The sequence below is a fragment of the Callithrix jacchus genome, chromosome 15 (genome assembly GCF_049354715.1).
Source record: "Callithrix jacchus isolate 240 chromosome 15, calJac240_pri, whole genome shotgun sequence".
Lineage (NCBI taxonomy): Eukaryota > Metazoa > Chordata > Mammalia > Primates > Cebidae > Callithrix > Callithrix jacchus.
In genome coordinates, this window is record NC_133516.1 from 96,228,283 (window position 1) to 96,244,980 (window position 16,698).

At 34.6% G+C, this 16,698-nt stretch overlaps 1 long non-coding RNA gene across 7 annotated transcripts in view; it reads right to left on the reverse strand.

Moving 5' to 3' along the window:
- Positions 1–16,698, reverse strand: part of LOC108588360 (uncharacterized) — a 300,827-nt gene that overhangs the window by 102,978 nt on the left and 181,151 nt on the right. For 5 of the 7 annotated variants that reach the window (XR_013527708.1, XR_013527706.1, XR_013527709.1 and 2 more), the window contains exon 5: positions 4,671–4,897. The exons of the other annotated variants lie outside the window; for them this stretch is intronic. This is a non-coding gene — a long non-coding RNA (uncharacterized LOC108588360). The remainder of the gene's footprint in view (positions 1–4,670; positions 4,898–16,698) is intronic. 7 annotated transcript variants of the gene reach the window in all.

Consider the following 16,698-nt stretch of genomic DNA (forward strand, 5'->3'; position numbering starts at 1 on the left):
GATTGGACATTTAAAACAAACCAGACATGTTGACAACCTGAAGGTCACTTTTGTGGTTATCACCCATTTTAAAAATTGGGGGGAGGGATAAATAAAGAAGAGCATTGATGAGAAAGGGCCTGATTCTTAGTGCATTAAGATCAAAATACAATACCGATTTCCTTTTATAGGTGAATGACAGATATTCCATAAATTATTTATGTAATCATATATTTTCACCATTCCTTTTATAGATTACATATTTAGCAATTATCATGTTGTGGGGGGCAAAACAAATTTCTGCCTTTTTTTCCCCCATTTTTTCTAAATGAACGAAGCTACTGCCACAGGTTTATCTCTTTCTCGGGCCAATCATTATGCTGAGGAGTGTGCTCTCGCCAGTAGAGGACGTCATTGGTGGCGGCTCTACTTGTTACCTTCCCTAGAGAACACAAAACATGCCCCAGTGTTCCCACAGTTCATTATGGAACTACCTATGTCTTTCATAAACTGTGCAGTCACTTGAGAATCTATTTATGCTGGCAACTAATCACAAGTAAAAGGTGATGAAATATGACACTATTAAAATTCAGCTGTTTGAAGATGATTCACTGATGAAAAAATACCAAAAATTAATATAAAAACTTTATGCTGACTTTTTGTAAAGTATAATCCCAATTATATCCCCAAAATACCTAGAATAGAAGGAAATATATTAAAATGCTGTATGCAGCTTCCTTTATTTATTGATTATTATAGATTTTAAGATTTTTCTTTCACTTTGCTTCTAATACTTTTTAATTAAAAAAAAACACCATATACAGTAAGTGTGTTTTAAACATTATTATTAAAGAAAAAGAGAGAGCTCTGAATGGACCAGAGAAAGCAAAGAACCAAATACAGAATTTGTACCTGGCATGACCTTTTAAAAATCAGCAGAAATTCTGAACACTCAAGGAGTAAGTGTGTTTCAGAGGAAATGAGTTTACAAACTGAGAATCATCAAGAAATGGACACAAGTATAAGGCAGAGGAAGAAGATGAAGCAGACAAGTTGATACTTCCAAAAATATTCACGATGTTTTAGATATTTAAATTTATGCTAACAATTTAAGTATTAATGTGAATTTAAATATAATCATACTAGACACAAAGTGAATAGTTAATATTAAGATTTTATGTTAAGCTACTACTTGAAAGAAGAGACTATCAAAACCGCTATTTAATAATAGTATTTTTAAAAACTTTTCGAGCCTAACAGCTTTTACTTTCCTTTGCTTTTCAATTTCTCCCAAAGTTACAAAATTATATTAAAAGCCTCTTAATTACTGATCTCCTTTAGTCTGCATATCTGCTAATGAATGGTATAGAAGACAAAAAAACCTTTTTATCAGGCAAATAATCATCTGTGTAGAGTATATTTATTCATTGTTAGTAATTCCGGCCTTTTAAAGGTAGAATTCACTAAAGTTTTGTGAAATGTTCTGATATGCAGTTCTCCCTAGTGACTAGAGAAAGATATTTATATGAAATATAAGCTACCACAACCACTTATGAAGATGGCAAACCTATATTCCTAGCTCTATGCAAAGAATTTAAAAGAAAAAATCCATTTGATTAAAATTCATCTTAAGTTTGTCTGAAATTCATGGATTCAAGTATATTCTAACATCTCTTCCAAAGGGGGAGGAATAGTGAACATTAACAAAATAAATGGTGTAGGTTATTACGAACAACAATTTCAAAAAGATATATCCATGAAGATATTCTAAAGACAGATATCTATGAGGTTTTTAAAGAATATTAGAATTCATAAATCAATTCAGCCAAGTTTTATTATTAAAATTTTATAAACTAAATATTCAAAGTACTTCACAATCAGACCTCACTAGTTTATAGCTTTATTTCCTGTCACCTATCATTCTAGAAAGTGGAGTAAGAAAGTTTCTACAAAATTAAAATCTAAAGACTTTAGGATTCTTGCATAATGACCCCATAAATGGAAAAGTAAAACTATGAACAATCATATTCGTGCTTAGGAAACTGAGCTTTTAGAAGTAACAGTAACAACAGTGGTGTTCCGGAAGAAGGCTGTAATGCTATACCAGTGTTACACTTACTTAAGTTTAAACATGTGCCCATGATATTTCTCAAAAAAGCCTTAGACACAAGTGCAAAGACTCCACAAAGAAAACAAAATTTCCAGTTTCAAATCAGAATTCATATAATAATAAGAGCATAGGTGTAACTAAATTTGTAATTCTGATTCCAAATTTGCTACTTGCCTGAAAACTTCTTGAGGGTAAAAACTATATCTGTCTCAATTATCATTCCACTGTAGCTATAAGCACAGCACTCGATAACTATGCCCTAAGTAAATCCATTCAATTTAAGTGAATTCACATTGACAAAATATCTACTCTGTGATAAGCAATGGTGATACAAAAATAAAAAATATGTGTCTGAGCCCACTTGTAGTTGTTTTGGCCTTGGTTTCAACATCTTTAAAAAAAATACTGGACCAAATAATTTCTCAAGTTCTTTCCTACCCAATATTCTAAAATTTTATTACCTTAAATATTAATTATACTTCTTTTAAAAATATTCAGAGCAAGATTATCAGTTCTAAGTTGTCTGTGAAATGGTAAGGCACAGTGGTTGTAAAGGTTAGTGGTCAGAAAGCATGGAAATTGAGGTCAGTCTTTTTTTTTTTTTTTTTGAGATAGTGTCACTCTTGTTGCCCAGGCGGGAGTGCAATGGTGTGATCTCAGCTCACTGCAATCTCCACCTCCTGGGCTCATGCAATTCTCCTGCCTTAGCCTCCTGAGTAGCTAGGATTACAGGCACCTGCCAGCATGCCCGGCTAATTTTTGTATTTTCAGTAGAGACAGGGTTTCACCATGTTGGCCACGCTGGTCTCAAACTCCTGACCTCAGGTTATCTACCTGCCGTGGCCTCCCAAAATGCTGGGATTCAGTCATGGGCCAGCAGGCCTGGCCGGTCAGTGTTGAATCTAATAAATAGAGAGAAACCACAGTAATTTGAACACAGGTAGTTTAGTATAACAAATGTTTGCCTATAGCAAGGGATCAGAATAAGGACAGATTGACTAGTAAGAAGTAAATATAAAAACTATATCAATAGCAAATATAAGAAGCAGTCACTACCTCTAGGGCTTGGATCCAGGCCTTATAGGAGAGGGTGTAGCCATACTTGTTGAATGATGGACAATTTGCTGAGGTGCCTAACTTGCAGAACTTGCAGGGATCTTGCTATAGAGTTCTGTGGAAGCTGTTCACTAAGGGGTGCCTCTCACTACAAAACAACCCTGGTGTAAGTTTCTGGCCACTGGGTGTGGTTGCCTCACATACACTGAAGGTACTAGATGCTGGGGAAGCTGCCCCCCATGCAGGAGCCAAGCAATGAAGAAACTATTCATGCTGTGAGAGAACCTACTGAACAAGCACTGCAAAATCAGAAAGCAAAGTTTTTTCCTCCCACATTGCCTCTCCACCACTCAGTACTGACAAAGTTTAACATTATACCAGTTGGCAAAGGGCCAAGATCTGTTTTCACAGAGCAGGTAAAAAGGATGAATTTGGGACTGAGAAGCAATAAACAGATAAGGAGTACTACCTACTCCTTTGATTCAGTTTCCATATGCTCCCTGCTACTCACACTCTGACTCCCATACAACAACAGAACAACTTTATTTGCTACTAACACTGTACAGTGATCCTTCTTAAAAGAGAAGGTTTTATTCTTCTCTCAACATGAGGAACAGCTCAACATGGTCATTCTATCCATCCCAGGCTGCATTAATTGCTTCTCAAATTCAGTAGCAGTACCACTGATTACTCTGACCTAAAGACTAAATTGTAAATTGTACTACCAATATCATCTATATAATATGCAAAAGTGAGAAATGAAAAGCAATAGTTAAGAAACATGTGTTTAAATGAACAGAGATATCTAACACATATGTACAGATAAATATATATATGTATTCAAATAAAAATATGCAAATCTTCTATAGTTCTCATTTCTGTATTTGGTCATAGGGTTTTAATTAATATATTTGGCCTCTTCTGTCATTAGAGACCAAATACCTTTGGGTATTACCTCTACCATCTGCCAAAACCTTAGCCAGGTGAGGTTTGAGTGACCTAACCCTTCACTGACAAAGAATCGGAGTCCTCAATTGTTCCAGTTTTCACGTTTGGTAAGTTGGTTGAACCCTCTAAATTGTTACAACCTCAGTTATAAAATAGCAAAAAAAGGTAGTTACTTTTTACCTGTACTCTTTGTGATAAATATTAAAGGAGTTAAAGCATGATGAACTCCTAGTACCTAGTAGATATTTTTAAGCTTGTCTGTATGTTATCTACATCAATGCTTCCTCTCCTAATAAAGGTAGCAGAGATAGGTTAGAAGACTTACGTATTAAGTAATATTTTTCTTTTGACTTCCAAAATAATTTTCAAAGTAAGCTGTTCGAGACGCCCATATTATAGTCCCTATGTTTGGATCTTATTTGAAAGACTGGAGAATACATTCTACATGTCTTAAAGTTGGAATCTTTCTTCTTTCTTTGTACATTTCTGTAGTGTTTACTACTATCAGTATGCACGAATTTGCCCTAGTCCCACGTCTGTAAATTTCTAGTTTATTACCTAGAACAAATCACTTTACCTTTCTGTAGCTCTTTTCTCATTTACAAAATAAAGAAATTTTCTTTCAATTATAGTATGATGTTATTCCTCTTTCCAGGTAGACTTTGCATATGGTAAGCAACTACATCTTTTGTTTAGGTAAAGAACGCAATATTCAGACAAAAGCAATAGCAATTCGAAGGCCATCATTTGCCAAATACATTACTTTGTGTGAGTTACTTAACGTTGGGGCGTCAGTTTCCTCATCTGTAAAGTGGAAAAAAATAAGACTTTATGAACATTAATAAGCAACAGGAACTCGACAAATTCTAGCTGTATTATTTCAATCAAATACATGTCTGCATTAATCCTAAGTCATAGCATGACTTTGTTATAATCCAGAAAGAAACAGAGAGAAAGAAAAGGAAGGAAGAGGGAGAGGAAGGAAGGAAGAAGAGTTTTCAATTAAATCATGGTCTGTCATCATTGCAGATGCTTTCCAATTTCAAAGGTGGTGGTATGTAAGAAGAAAAGGTATTTCTAAATCAGTGAAATAAGATATTACCATTATTGTTATTCTATGAATGTATACCACCACTCCAGCTGATAAGACACAGCAACCATTTTTCATCTCAATTCCAGTAAATAAAATATTAAATCTATATTACAAAATGTGGAAATGAAAGAGCAGGGACCATGCGTCCTTTATGGAAGGGCAGGGTCAAGATATTTTTAAATAAATTAATTATAGAGTGCCTACTGTGTGAGAGATAGGATGTTAGACATTGGAGATATAAAAGTGACTAAAAGAACCAAAATCCATATTCATATTAGAGTACACAGCCCAGAAGAGAAGATAAACATTAATATAATTTGGTAAGGATAATAAGTAAAGAGAAGTATTTGACAAATGAACAAACGGGAATATTATATTTTGTTGTTTTCTTAAAATATAACATGGAAAAGAACATTTTAAAGTACCTACGCTACATCATTTTACATGTATGGAATGCAAACAAAGCACTTTAAGAAGAATCAATGTGAAGCAAATGATTCAGTGATCAGAGGCAAGGGGCCTCTAGGATTAGAGTAAGAAACCCAGATCATTTTAAGGAAAGAAAGAGTGAAAATATCCTTCTCCTAAGCCTGGTTAATTTATGAAGCTTCTGTCTTCAAGAATCTAAAGTTTTGATTCCTTAATTAGATTAAAAAATGCATAAAGAAAAAAATAGATTTGCTAGTCCAAAACAAAAAAGAGCAGAAGGTGAAGTTGTGGAACAAGTTGCCAACATGGAAACAAAAATGACACACTTCAAGATTTTACTGTCATCTCACTCAGGAACAAGCAGATATCCTCTAACTTTCGGGGAGAAAAATATCTTTTTCTCACCTGTCCTAGGTTCATGGCTGAGGTTTCTCTAACAAAAAACAAATTAACAGAAGAAAAGCATAAATATGTATTTAATGTGAGTTTTACACGACACAAGAGCCATTATAAAGAAATGAGGACCCAAAGAAATGTGTAAATCTGTGTATTTTTTATGCTAAGTTTGATGAATTACAGAGTCACAGAGAAGGATGACTGGATATAAAAATAGGATCTAATGGTAATAGATTGGAGAAAACATAGCAAGATCTCTTTGTTCAGATTCTCATGTGTCCCTGTGTCATCAGGGATAAGGATGTTCTTTTCCTCCAGGTATAGGGAGGTCACCTCTAGAATGACCTCCTTCAGGGGAAGGTCAGAAAATCTTGCCTAGGTTGTACAACCTGCTTCTGGGGAGAAGGGCAGAGGGAAAGTGAGAATGATGCTCCTGCTTCTGCTGTTTTCTGCAATGCCAAGGTATCATATTTTGGGGTACTGTGTCCTGAACTCCAACACCAGATAACAGTGGTTATGGTAATACTGGCCTAGCAAAAGGGCCAGAGGCAATTAGCAATCAATTATTTACTTAAAACCATACTTTATACATGTTTATGAGGGGAAAATTATGTATATTTTTTCTTCTACCTTTAGAAATTATTTCCCTTTAGTTTCAAATGTATTATAAATAGGCATTTTGCTTGGTGTTTTTAACAAGAAAGCAAGTACTAAAAAAAATTAATGACAAATATACAAAAGAGACTTTTATGCATAATTTTGCCAAATCTTTTTCTCTTCAGAAGCATCATAGGTACTGTATCATAGTGTAAAACTGTACCGACTACTACAAAAATAAATTCTCCTTCCAATGAATCCATCTGATATTTCTACATGTCTCCAAATGCTTTCCATATGTTTCAAATTATATGAATATTAGAAATCAAATACATAATATATTCTGCCTTCTGGACCCATTTACATGAACTTCTTAAAGAGGCACTGAGTTAGCTATGAAGTTCTGGATTTCGCCTCTGACCCTGTGACAACATGTCATCTTACCGTGGAAAGAGAGTTACAAGTAAGGCATGGGAGAAAAGATAATAACAACAAATTTCTAATACTAAGTGAAAAACAAGAAGAAAAGCAAAAAGATACAATTCTAGAATAAGCCAGTCCTAATAAAGGTCAATCTATGAAGAGGAGACATATGAACAAAAGACCTAGGGAGAGTTTACAGAACTCAGAATTTCCATTTCTACTATAGGCTTTAAGATCAAACCTGTCCCCAGAGGATTCTTTAGCACCTTATTTTTACTTATGAAAGATATGGACTTAGAATTCTCTGGTTAAGCATTATGAATTTAACTCATGTATTTATGTTTGCTCCATCCTAAACACCAAAAATTGTGGCAATGAAAATAAAAGACTAGACTCACAAAGTTGAAGAAAGCTAGAGCAATGCAGAGTAGAGACATTAACTACATTTCAGAAACTGGAAGGCAAGCAAGCAGTTATTATTGTTTTAGGAGACCTGTATAGAGAAAGGGTACATGTGAGAAGAAGGAGGGGTTCACAATGAATCCAGCAGAATCACACCACAGGAGCCTGAGGAATTGGAAGGATCAGTTACTTCAATGACGATGCAAGGAAAAGCAGAAAGCAAACTAAGTGGCTGAGAGTCTTTACAAAAGCTACTATATCCTCTTCCCACATCCCAATCAGCCAAGCAACTATCTCTCTTCCTGCTTGTGCTAAAGGCCGAAGACTTCGTCTCTGGAAAGCTTGAACAATAAAGAAACTCATCTAAAACTATAAAGCACAGAGAAGAGTTATGTAAGGTACTAAAAATGGGGTTTAAATAAAAACATTTACTGAATACTGAACCCACCAGCATTTCCCATCTTGGTGCTTAGACTACTAGCATCAAGGTCTGTATTCCCCAAGCAAAGATTGAAGAAAAAATCAGATTTTAAAAAATCCTGGCCAGGCGCAGTGGCTCACACACCTGTAAAATCCCAGCACAGTGGGAGGCTGAAGCAGGAGTTCCATACTAGCCTCAGCAACATAGTGAAACCCTGTCTCTACTAAAAACACAGTAAATTGGCCAAGTGTGGAGCCGCACACCTGTGATCCCAGCTACTCAATAAGCCAAGGTAGGAGGATGGCTTGAGCCTGGAAGTCGAGGATGCAGTGAGCCCTGATTGTGCCACAGCACTCCAGCCTAAATGACAGAGTGAGACCCTGGCTGAAAAAACAGAAACAAACAACAAACAGAAATCCTACTGATACTGACAATAGGGGATCATCTCAAACACAACAAAAAGCTGGAGTTCTCCCATGGGTAAAACTCAGCATGAAACCTGCCCCACCCCAGGACACAACAGCTTCAGTAAGCTCTCTTCAGTGCCTCTCTCTTAATATAAATGGGGGCCAATAATCACTAGAGTGTTGTGGAAAATCTATAATATAAAATGTGCAATTAAAATGGGGGAAAAAGGCAATTTTAAGAGCAAAAAATTTTTTTAAACTTATTTTGTGGTCTTAAAGAAATGAGAGAAACATTCATTATACCTGTGGCTACAAATCAGAATGCTATTTTTTATAAAAGTATTATTTCAAATAACAACAACAACAACACACACACAATCTTAGAAAATTAAAATAAAATAGCAAACACTAAAGCTAATAGACATATTGAAAAATAAAATTCTGGGATATCTTTCAGAAAATAAAACTAAAACAAAACAAAAAAATAGGACAGAAAATATATGAAAGAAAAGAAATGTATTGATTTGGAGAGTTCAACATTTACATAATATGAACTCCAGATATAAAGAAAGCAGAAAAAAAATGGGAAGGGAAGCATTATCAAGAATAAAATATAAGAAATTCCCCAGATTTAACTGAAGGACATGGATTTCCACATTGAATCAGAGTATAAGTCATCCAATAGAAATGAGTGGAGAAACAAAATAAAACAAAACAAAACCCAGACCAACGTTCACCACTGCAAAATTTTATCAACTGAATGATAAAAAATGACCCTGAAAATTTTCAAAGGAAGAGAGAAAAAAAAACTTCATGCAAGAACTTAGGTAGCACTGGCCTTTTCAACAGCAATACAGAGTGCAATGAAACAAATGTAGAAATGTTTTAAGTTTTGAGGCATGATTTGCTACCAACTTTGTGTCTAAACTACTTACCAACATTGAGAGAAGAAATAGAAATTTCTGACATGAATGCTGTCAAATTTTCTCTCTCCATATACTTACAGGAAACTGCTGGGAGTAAGTAAGGAAAGTGAAATACAATCTTTCAGCTCTCTATCAATCAGTTGCCAGTTTCAAGCAACAAAAGGGGATTCATATTATATGATTATCTAAATGGAGTTATCTGGAAGATAATTTATAGAATAGTTGGAAGCGTTAGAAAAGCCATACCACAGCACTGTCACCAAAGAGATGTGATATTTTACACCCCATCCATTTCTACGAAAGGAACCCCACCTTAAAAATACTGCTATTTCTGCTACTACCAAAGAGCATCCCCATCCGTTCCTTTGAGCAGCCTGAGCTGAGTCAAAGTCCACCATGAGCACATTTGACTGAGCCATCCTGGCTGACACATTTGTATTTTGGACGAAAAGAAGCCTGGGAAAATGAACTGTGCTGTGTTGTTCTTTGCCTTCCTGAAGTATCCCTAAAAGTAGAGATTTCCATAATCATAGAAAAGGCTTTCAGATGCTGGGTATACAAACAAATAACAAATATCCTTTTAAAAATCATATCCACGAAGCAGCATATCCAGCCTAGGAGAGAGATGAAGATAAACTCCTGGAGAACAGCAAGAGAATTGTGAAAACGATGCACGTGCAACAAGCTTGTAGAACAACTGGGCAAGACTGAAGCAGGAGATTTAAAAATTGAGTTTCTAGGAAGAATTTTCCAAGGGAAAAAAAATAGCACTCATAGATTCTTGGACAACTTTGATTTAGTGGAAAATGGACTGCCAAGTTTTGGGAAGTGTGAGAATATTAAGCCATAGCTTATAACAAACAACAGCAAAAACAACAATGCTAATGGGCATATATAACTCCACAAAGTATAAACAGGAAAGGAAATTTAATTATAGTGCTCGACTTGGTTCTGAATTAAACAATATACACACAGCCACAATAATTTAAAACTCTGAATAATGGCTCAAGTAAAATGTTAATAAACGAGGGTGGTTTGATGGGAAGAGTAGAAATATATATTGGTGAGAAGGACATGAAAGTGTGATGGAGATTAAGAGAGCTGAATCCTCAGTTTTAATGTAGTAAGTCAATACATAGTGTATAAAAGTTAGGAAGATATTAAAAATAAGTTATTTGGAACCTAGACCTAAACACAATAGAAAATGGCTAAAAGACTTGAAAGTAGATGCATTAGGGGAGTAGAGAACTGTTATAAAGGCAATGGACAGATTGTAGTTTTTTACCTTATATTGTTACCTTTAGTTTTTAAACCATTTCCAAAACGGTTATTAAAAGTGACACACCTCAATCTGCAAAAAATAAAAATCTGGAACTAGGAAGAGTACAGTACTTACTGCTGGTAGAATTACAAGTAACAGCCAAGCATGGTGGCTCACACCTGTAATCCCAGAACTTTGGGAGGCCGAGGTAGGTGAATCTCCTAAGGTCAAGAGTTTGAGACCAATCTGACCAACATGGAGAAATCCCGTCTCTACTAAAAATCAAAATCAAAATAATAATAATAATAAAATTAGCCAGGCGTGGTGACGCATGCCTGTAATCCCAGCTACTCGGGAGACTGAGGCATGAGAATCACTTACATCCTGGAACCAGAGGTTGCAGTGAGCCAAGATCACCCCATTGCACTCCAGCCTGGGCAACAAGAGCAAAACTCTGCCTCAAAAGAAAAAAAGAGAATTACAAATTCTATTACTTGGAAAGGATGTATGTTAAAATAGAGCAAGAACTATAAAGATTTTTACATGTTGAAACTCAGTAACTCCATTGATGACAATTTATCCTAAGTAAACAATTCAATAAAGCAAATGCTGTTAATTATAAAATTATGGTAGCAAGTACCACAAAATAATGTCCAACAAGAAAAGAAAGGACTAATAAATTATGGTAAACTTAAAGACATAATAAGATAAATTTTCCAAAAAGAACATAAAGATCGTGGGTTTAGTGGATATGCTGTGGGTGGGAATGCATACTAGATCAGCCACCGTGGAAAGCAGTTTGGAGACTTCTCAAAGAACTAAAAATAGAACTATTATTTGACCTAGCAACCCCATTACTGGGTATATATCCAAGGGAGAATAAATTATTCTACCAAAAGACACATGCACACTTATGTTCATTGCAGCACTATTTGCAGCAGCAAAAACATGGAATCAACCCAGGTAGGTGCCATTTAGTGGCAGATTGGATTTTTAAAATGTGGTATATATACACCACAGGATACTACACAGCCACAAAAAAGAACAAAATTATGTCTTTTGCAGCAACATGAATGCAGCTGGAGGCCATTATCCAAAGTGAACTAATGCAGAAACAGAAAACCAATTATCATATGTTCTCATTTCTAAGTGGGAGCAAAATCTGGGGTACACTCAGGCATAAAGATGGGAACAATAAACACTAGAATTCCAAAAGGTGGGAGAGTAGGAGAGGGGAAAGGGCTGAAAAACTTCCTATTGGGTACTATGTTCACTATCTGGGTGATGGAATAAATAGAAGCCCAAACCTCAGCATCACACGAGACACCTTTGCAACAATCCTGCACAACTACCCCCGAATCTTCAATAAAAATAAAAATAAATAAATAAAATCATAGTTTCAATGTAATTGCTACCATTTAAGCCATGTTTGCATATGGAAGCAAAAAACAGCAGGAAGAAGTAAAAGCAAAAATAAAAAGCAAATTTAAAATAAAAATAGACAAAGAAAAAAAATCAGCCTGTACAACCATTAATAAAGATAATGTACAAACTGAAGAAAACGATTGCAACCATTAATGACAAAATAACCGATGATGTGTGAACTTTTGCTGCATAACAAAGCACCCTAAAATTTAAAGGTTTAAAACAAAAATAATTTATTTACCTATGGTTCTGGGATTAGAATTTTGGATTGGGTATATGGTTCTTCTGGTTTCTGCCAGGCTCTCTCATGTTGCCCTGTCTAGATTGGCCTTAGTAATGATGGCTCATCTCTGCTCCATGTAAAATCTCATCCTCTAGCAGGCTAGTCAGGGCTAGCTCACATGGTAGCTAGGCAGAGCTCCACGAAACTGAGAGAAGCATGCAAGGTCTCTAGATGCCTAAGCAGGGAACTGGAACAAGGTCATCTCTGCTACATTCTATTGGCCAAAACAAATCCCAAGTTTATCCTTGGTTCAAATTGAGGAAAAACTTGCATAAAAAGAGCTGCAAAGTAACATTGTCAACGGAATGAGTACAGGAAGGAATGAAGGAGTGTGGTCATTTTTGTAACTAGCCATAAGTTCTAATACATAAAAGTTATTTTATGAGAAAAAACAAAATGTCAACAATGATATATAAAAACAGCCTAAAGGTGTGATCATATAACTTACCATGAACAAACACAAAAACCTATTAAACATTTTTTAAAGCACCTCTTAAGATATATGCAAATTCAACTACACTGGTTTCCTTTTTTTTACTTATCAGTACAATACAAATACAAAAGTCTGATAATGCACTCTGTTGGTAGAAGCCATGGGAAAACAAGTCTTTTCATACATTGCAGTGAGAATATAAAATGGTGGTAAAAAGTTTGACAATCTATGGCAAAATAGCATATACATTTATTCTTTGACCCAGAAATTTCACTTCTAAGGATCTGTTCTAAAAAGTACTGTGGCAAAAATACTGGTGAAAATATGCGCAATAATTTATTATGTGTAATGTTCATTAAAGTTACAAGTTGCCTAACTATTATAATTCTAAGGAAACCCATGGTCATCAATAAGAAACCAGCTGAATTAACTATAGTAAACTCAAATAATAGAATATATGCAACCGTTAAAAGGAAGAAGAAATAGCTGCATAAACATCTGTGGTCCCCAAAATTTAATGTTAAGTGAAAAAAAGAAAGTGATGCTACCATTTATCTAACAAGTCGTATGACTATATATATGTATTTTTAGTCTCAAATGAGAATGAGAGGTTAAACCATAAAATTAGTAAAATGCTTGTTTATAAGAATGAGAGGAACAGTATTGAGGGACCAATGGCAGAACTTAGACATCTCTAAATATACTTGCTTTATAGAAATGTTTTGAACCATGTAAATATTTTATAATGATAAGATAAAATTATATCAGAATAAAAAACTGCAAACCTTCAAATTCAGAAACAAAATAACACTTCTCACATACTTAGTTGCTAGTTCAGTCAACAAAGAAAAATAATTTCAAGTGACTAAAAATAGTGATTTTTACTTTTCTATCCTGTATGGAATTTAGCTTAAAGACAAAAAGAGATGAAAAAAATACTATATATAATCAGCTAAAATAGCATTATAAAGTATTAAATATACATAAGAGCAATTAATTATGAAATTATATAGTTAATTAAAACCCACAATAATAAATTAGAATTAGAAATGTTATCTTAAACTTGTGGTTTATTTTATACTAAAATAAGTCCTAGCTCTCAATTTTAATCTCAACATACCATTTCTCTCTAAAAAGAACCAGAAATCACTGAGGCAATGACTAATGCCAGATTTCGAAAAAGAAAGGTTGAAGATGAGCCTGATGGCAAAGTCCATCAAAAACTACTGTGGTCATAGCTAGAGGATGAAAAAGACAACTTGAAAAGTCTCTTCATGTTGAAGATGGACAAATGGACTATTAGTTAAAACAAAAACCGCAATAAATTGATGACAATCAAATATCTAAAATCTCAAAAATGAGATTTGGAAAATATATTAATCACTTTGGATGATGGCATATAAATAATTCATTACTTATGATAAATACAAAGAAAAAAGCAAGCATTGGATATGTTTTTCCCATATAAAACACTCAAGATAACAAAATACTTGACTGTATCCTCAAAAGAGAGAGACAACCTGTTACTATGTCTCTTTGCAGAAAATACAGCACTACATATAAAGTGTTTTTGCCCAGCCTGAATCAGATGAAGACACACAAATAATCTGGTTTTCAACAAATGAATCACAAAAAAATAATAGGAGGGATAATTTACACATTTTAAAATATGCAAAAATAAATACGTGGTTTTGACTTTATTTGGATACTGCTTTAAACAAACCGACTATAAATAAACAGTATGACCATGGACTTGATATTTTACAAAATTAATAAATAATTTCTAATTCTGTTTCAGAAATTGTAATTAAAATAATCCTTTTCTGAGTTGACAGAGTAGGAGGAGATTGAGATGAAACAAGATCACAGTCAAGATCAATATCAAGTGACTATGTTATCTTTAAGATACATGGTTATTACCCACTCTCAAAAGGAACAAATACCAGTCATATTTTGCAAATTTTCTTCTTGAAATATTTTCTATGTTAAAATGATTGAAATCAAATGTAAAATGTGCCTGCTATTTTTTTCCCTTTTTCAATTTTTATTTTAGAATTGGGGGTACACGTGCAGGATTGCTACAGAGTATACTGTATGATGCTGAGGTTTGGAGTATGACTGGTATTGAGCATAATAACTAATAGTTTTTTGGGCCTTGCTCCCCTCCCTCTTTCCCACCTCTGGTATCCCCAGCATCTATTGTTCCCATCTTTATATTTAAGTGTACCTAATACTTAGCTCCCACATAAATGAAAACGTGGTATTTGTTTTTCTGTTTTGCATTAGTTCACTTGGGACAATGACCTCCTGCTGCATCCATGTTGCTGTAAAGCACATTAGTTTGTTCTTTATTATGGCTGCGTAGTATTCCCTTGTGTATATGTACCATGTTTTCTTTATTCAATTCACCATTGATAGGCACCTATGTTGATTCCATATCTTTGCTATTGCAAATATAACTGTGATGAACATATGAATGCATGTGTCCTTTTGGGTAGTCCATACTCAGTAATGAGCTTGTTGGGTCAAATGGTAGTTCAACATTCAGTTCTTTGAGAAATCTCCAAAGTACGTTCCAGAGAGTCTGAACTAATTTATATTCCCACCAATCATATATAAGTGTCCCTTTTTCCCTGCAGCTTCACCAGAATCTGTTATTATCTGACTTAAAAAAAAAAGTTCTGACTGGTGTAAGATGGTATTTCATTATGGATTTGATTTGCATTCCTCTGTGATTACTGATGATGAGCATTTTTTAAAGTTTGTTGGTCATGGGTAACTCTTCTTTTGAGAAGTTTCTTTTCATGTCCTTTGCACTTTTTAATGGAGCTATTTGTTTTTCGTTGTTGATTCATGTAAGTTGTGATTTGTGTAAGTTTCTTATATATTCCAGTTATTAGATATTTGCTAGATGCATAGTTTGCAAAAATTTTCTCTCATTCTGTAGGTTTTCTTTGTCCTTCCTTGATAGTTTTTCTTGCCATGCAGAAGTTCTTCAGTTTAAGTCCCACTTTTCAATTTTTGTTTTTGTTGCAATTGCTTTTGGGGACTCAACTATAAATTCTTTACCATAAATTCTTTGTTATAAAGGCTGATATTGAAAAGGGTATTACGTAAGTTCTCTGCTATGACTTATAAATTGAGATTTTACTTGTAAGTCGTTAATCCATCTTGAGTTAATTTTTGTATGTGGTGGTAGGTAGAAGTCCAGTTTCATTCTTCTGCATATGGATAGCCAGTTATTCTAGCAGCATTTATTGAATAGGGAGTCTTTCTCCCCATTGCTTATCTTTGTCAAGTTTTTCAAAAATCAGATGGTTTAAATGTGGGTTTTATTTCTGGTTTCTCTCTTCTGTTTCTCATTGGTCTATGTGTCTGTTTTTGTACTGGTACCATGTTATTTTGGTTACCTTAGACTTGTAGTATACTCTGAAATCAGGTAATGTGATGTCTTCTGCCTTGTTCTTTTTGCTTAAGATTGTTTTGTTTGTCTGCCATTTCTAAAATTAAAAATCAGTTGTGTAAACCAAAGAGCATTTCATATATTTTATTAAATATCATTCAGTTAGGCTGGTGCAGTGGCTCATGCCTGTAATCCTATCACTTTGGCAGGCTGAGGCAGGTGGATCACAAAGTCAAGAGATCGAGACCATCCTGGCCAACAAGGTGAAACCCGGTCTCTACTAAAAATACAAAAAATTAGCTGGTCATGGTAGTGCATACCTATAACCCCAGCTAGCTGGGAGGCTGAGGCCAGAGAATTGCTTGAACCTGGGAGGCAGAGGTTGCAGTGAGCCGAGTTCACGCCATTGCACTCTAGCCTGGGCAACAAGAGAGAAACTCCATCTCAAAATAAAAAAAACATCATTCAATTAACAATTCAAACTAAGTGATATATCTGTCTCATTCCTCCTTCCTTCTCATTCCTGTCTGTTTTTCACTTATTCTCTATTGATTAAATTTTGTCTTCTTTTTCATATGATTTACTTATTTTTGTCCCACATTTATTTTTTTAGTCAATAAATTCATCTTTAAGGTAACTCTATGTGGAAGTGCATTATGAATGTCCAAAGTAAGTATCCAACTTTGGAAAGTAGAATCTGTCAGTA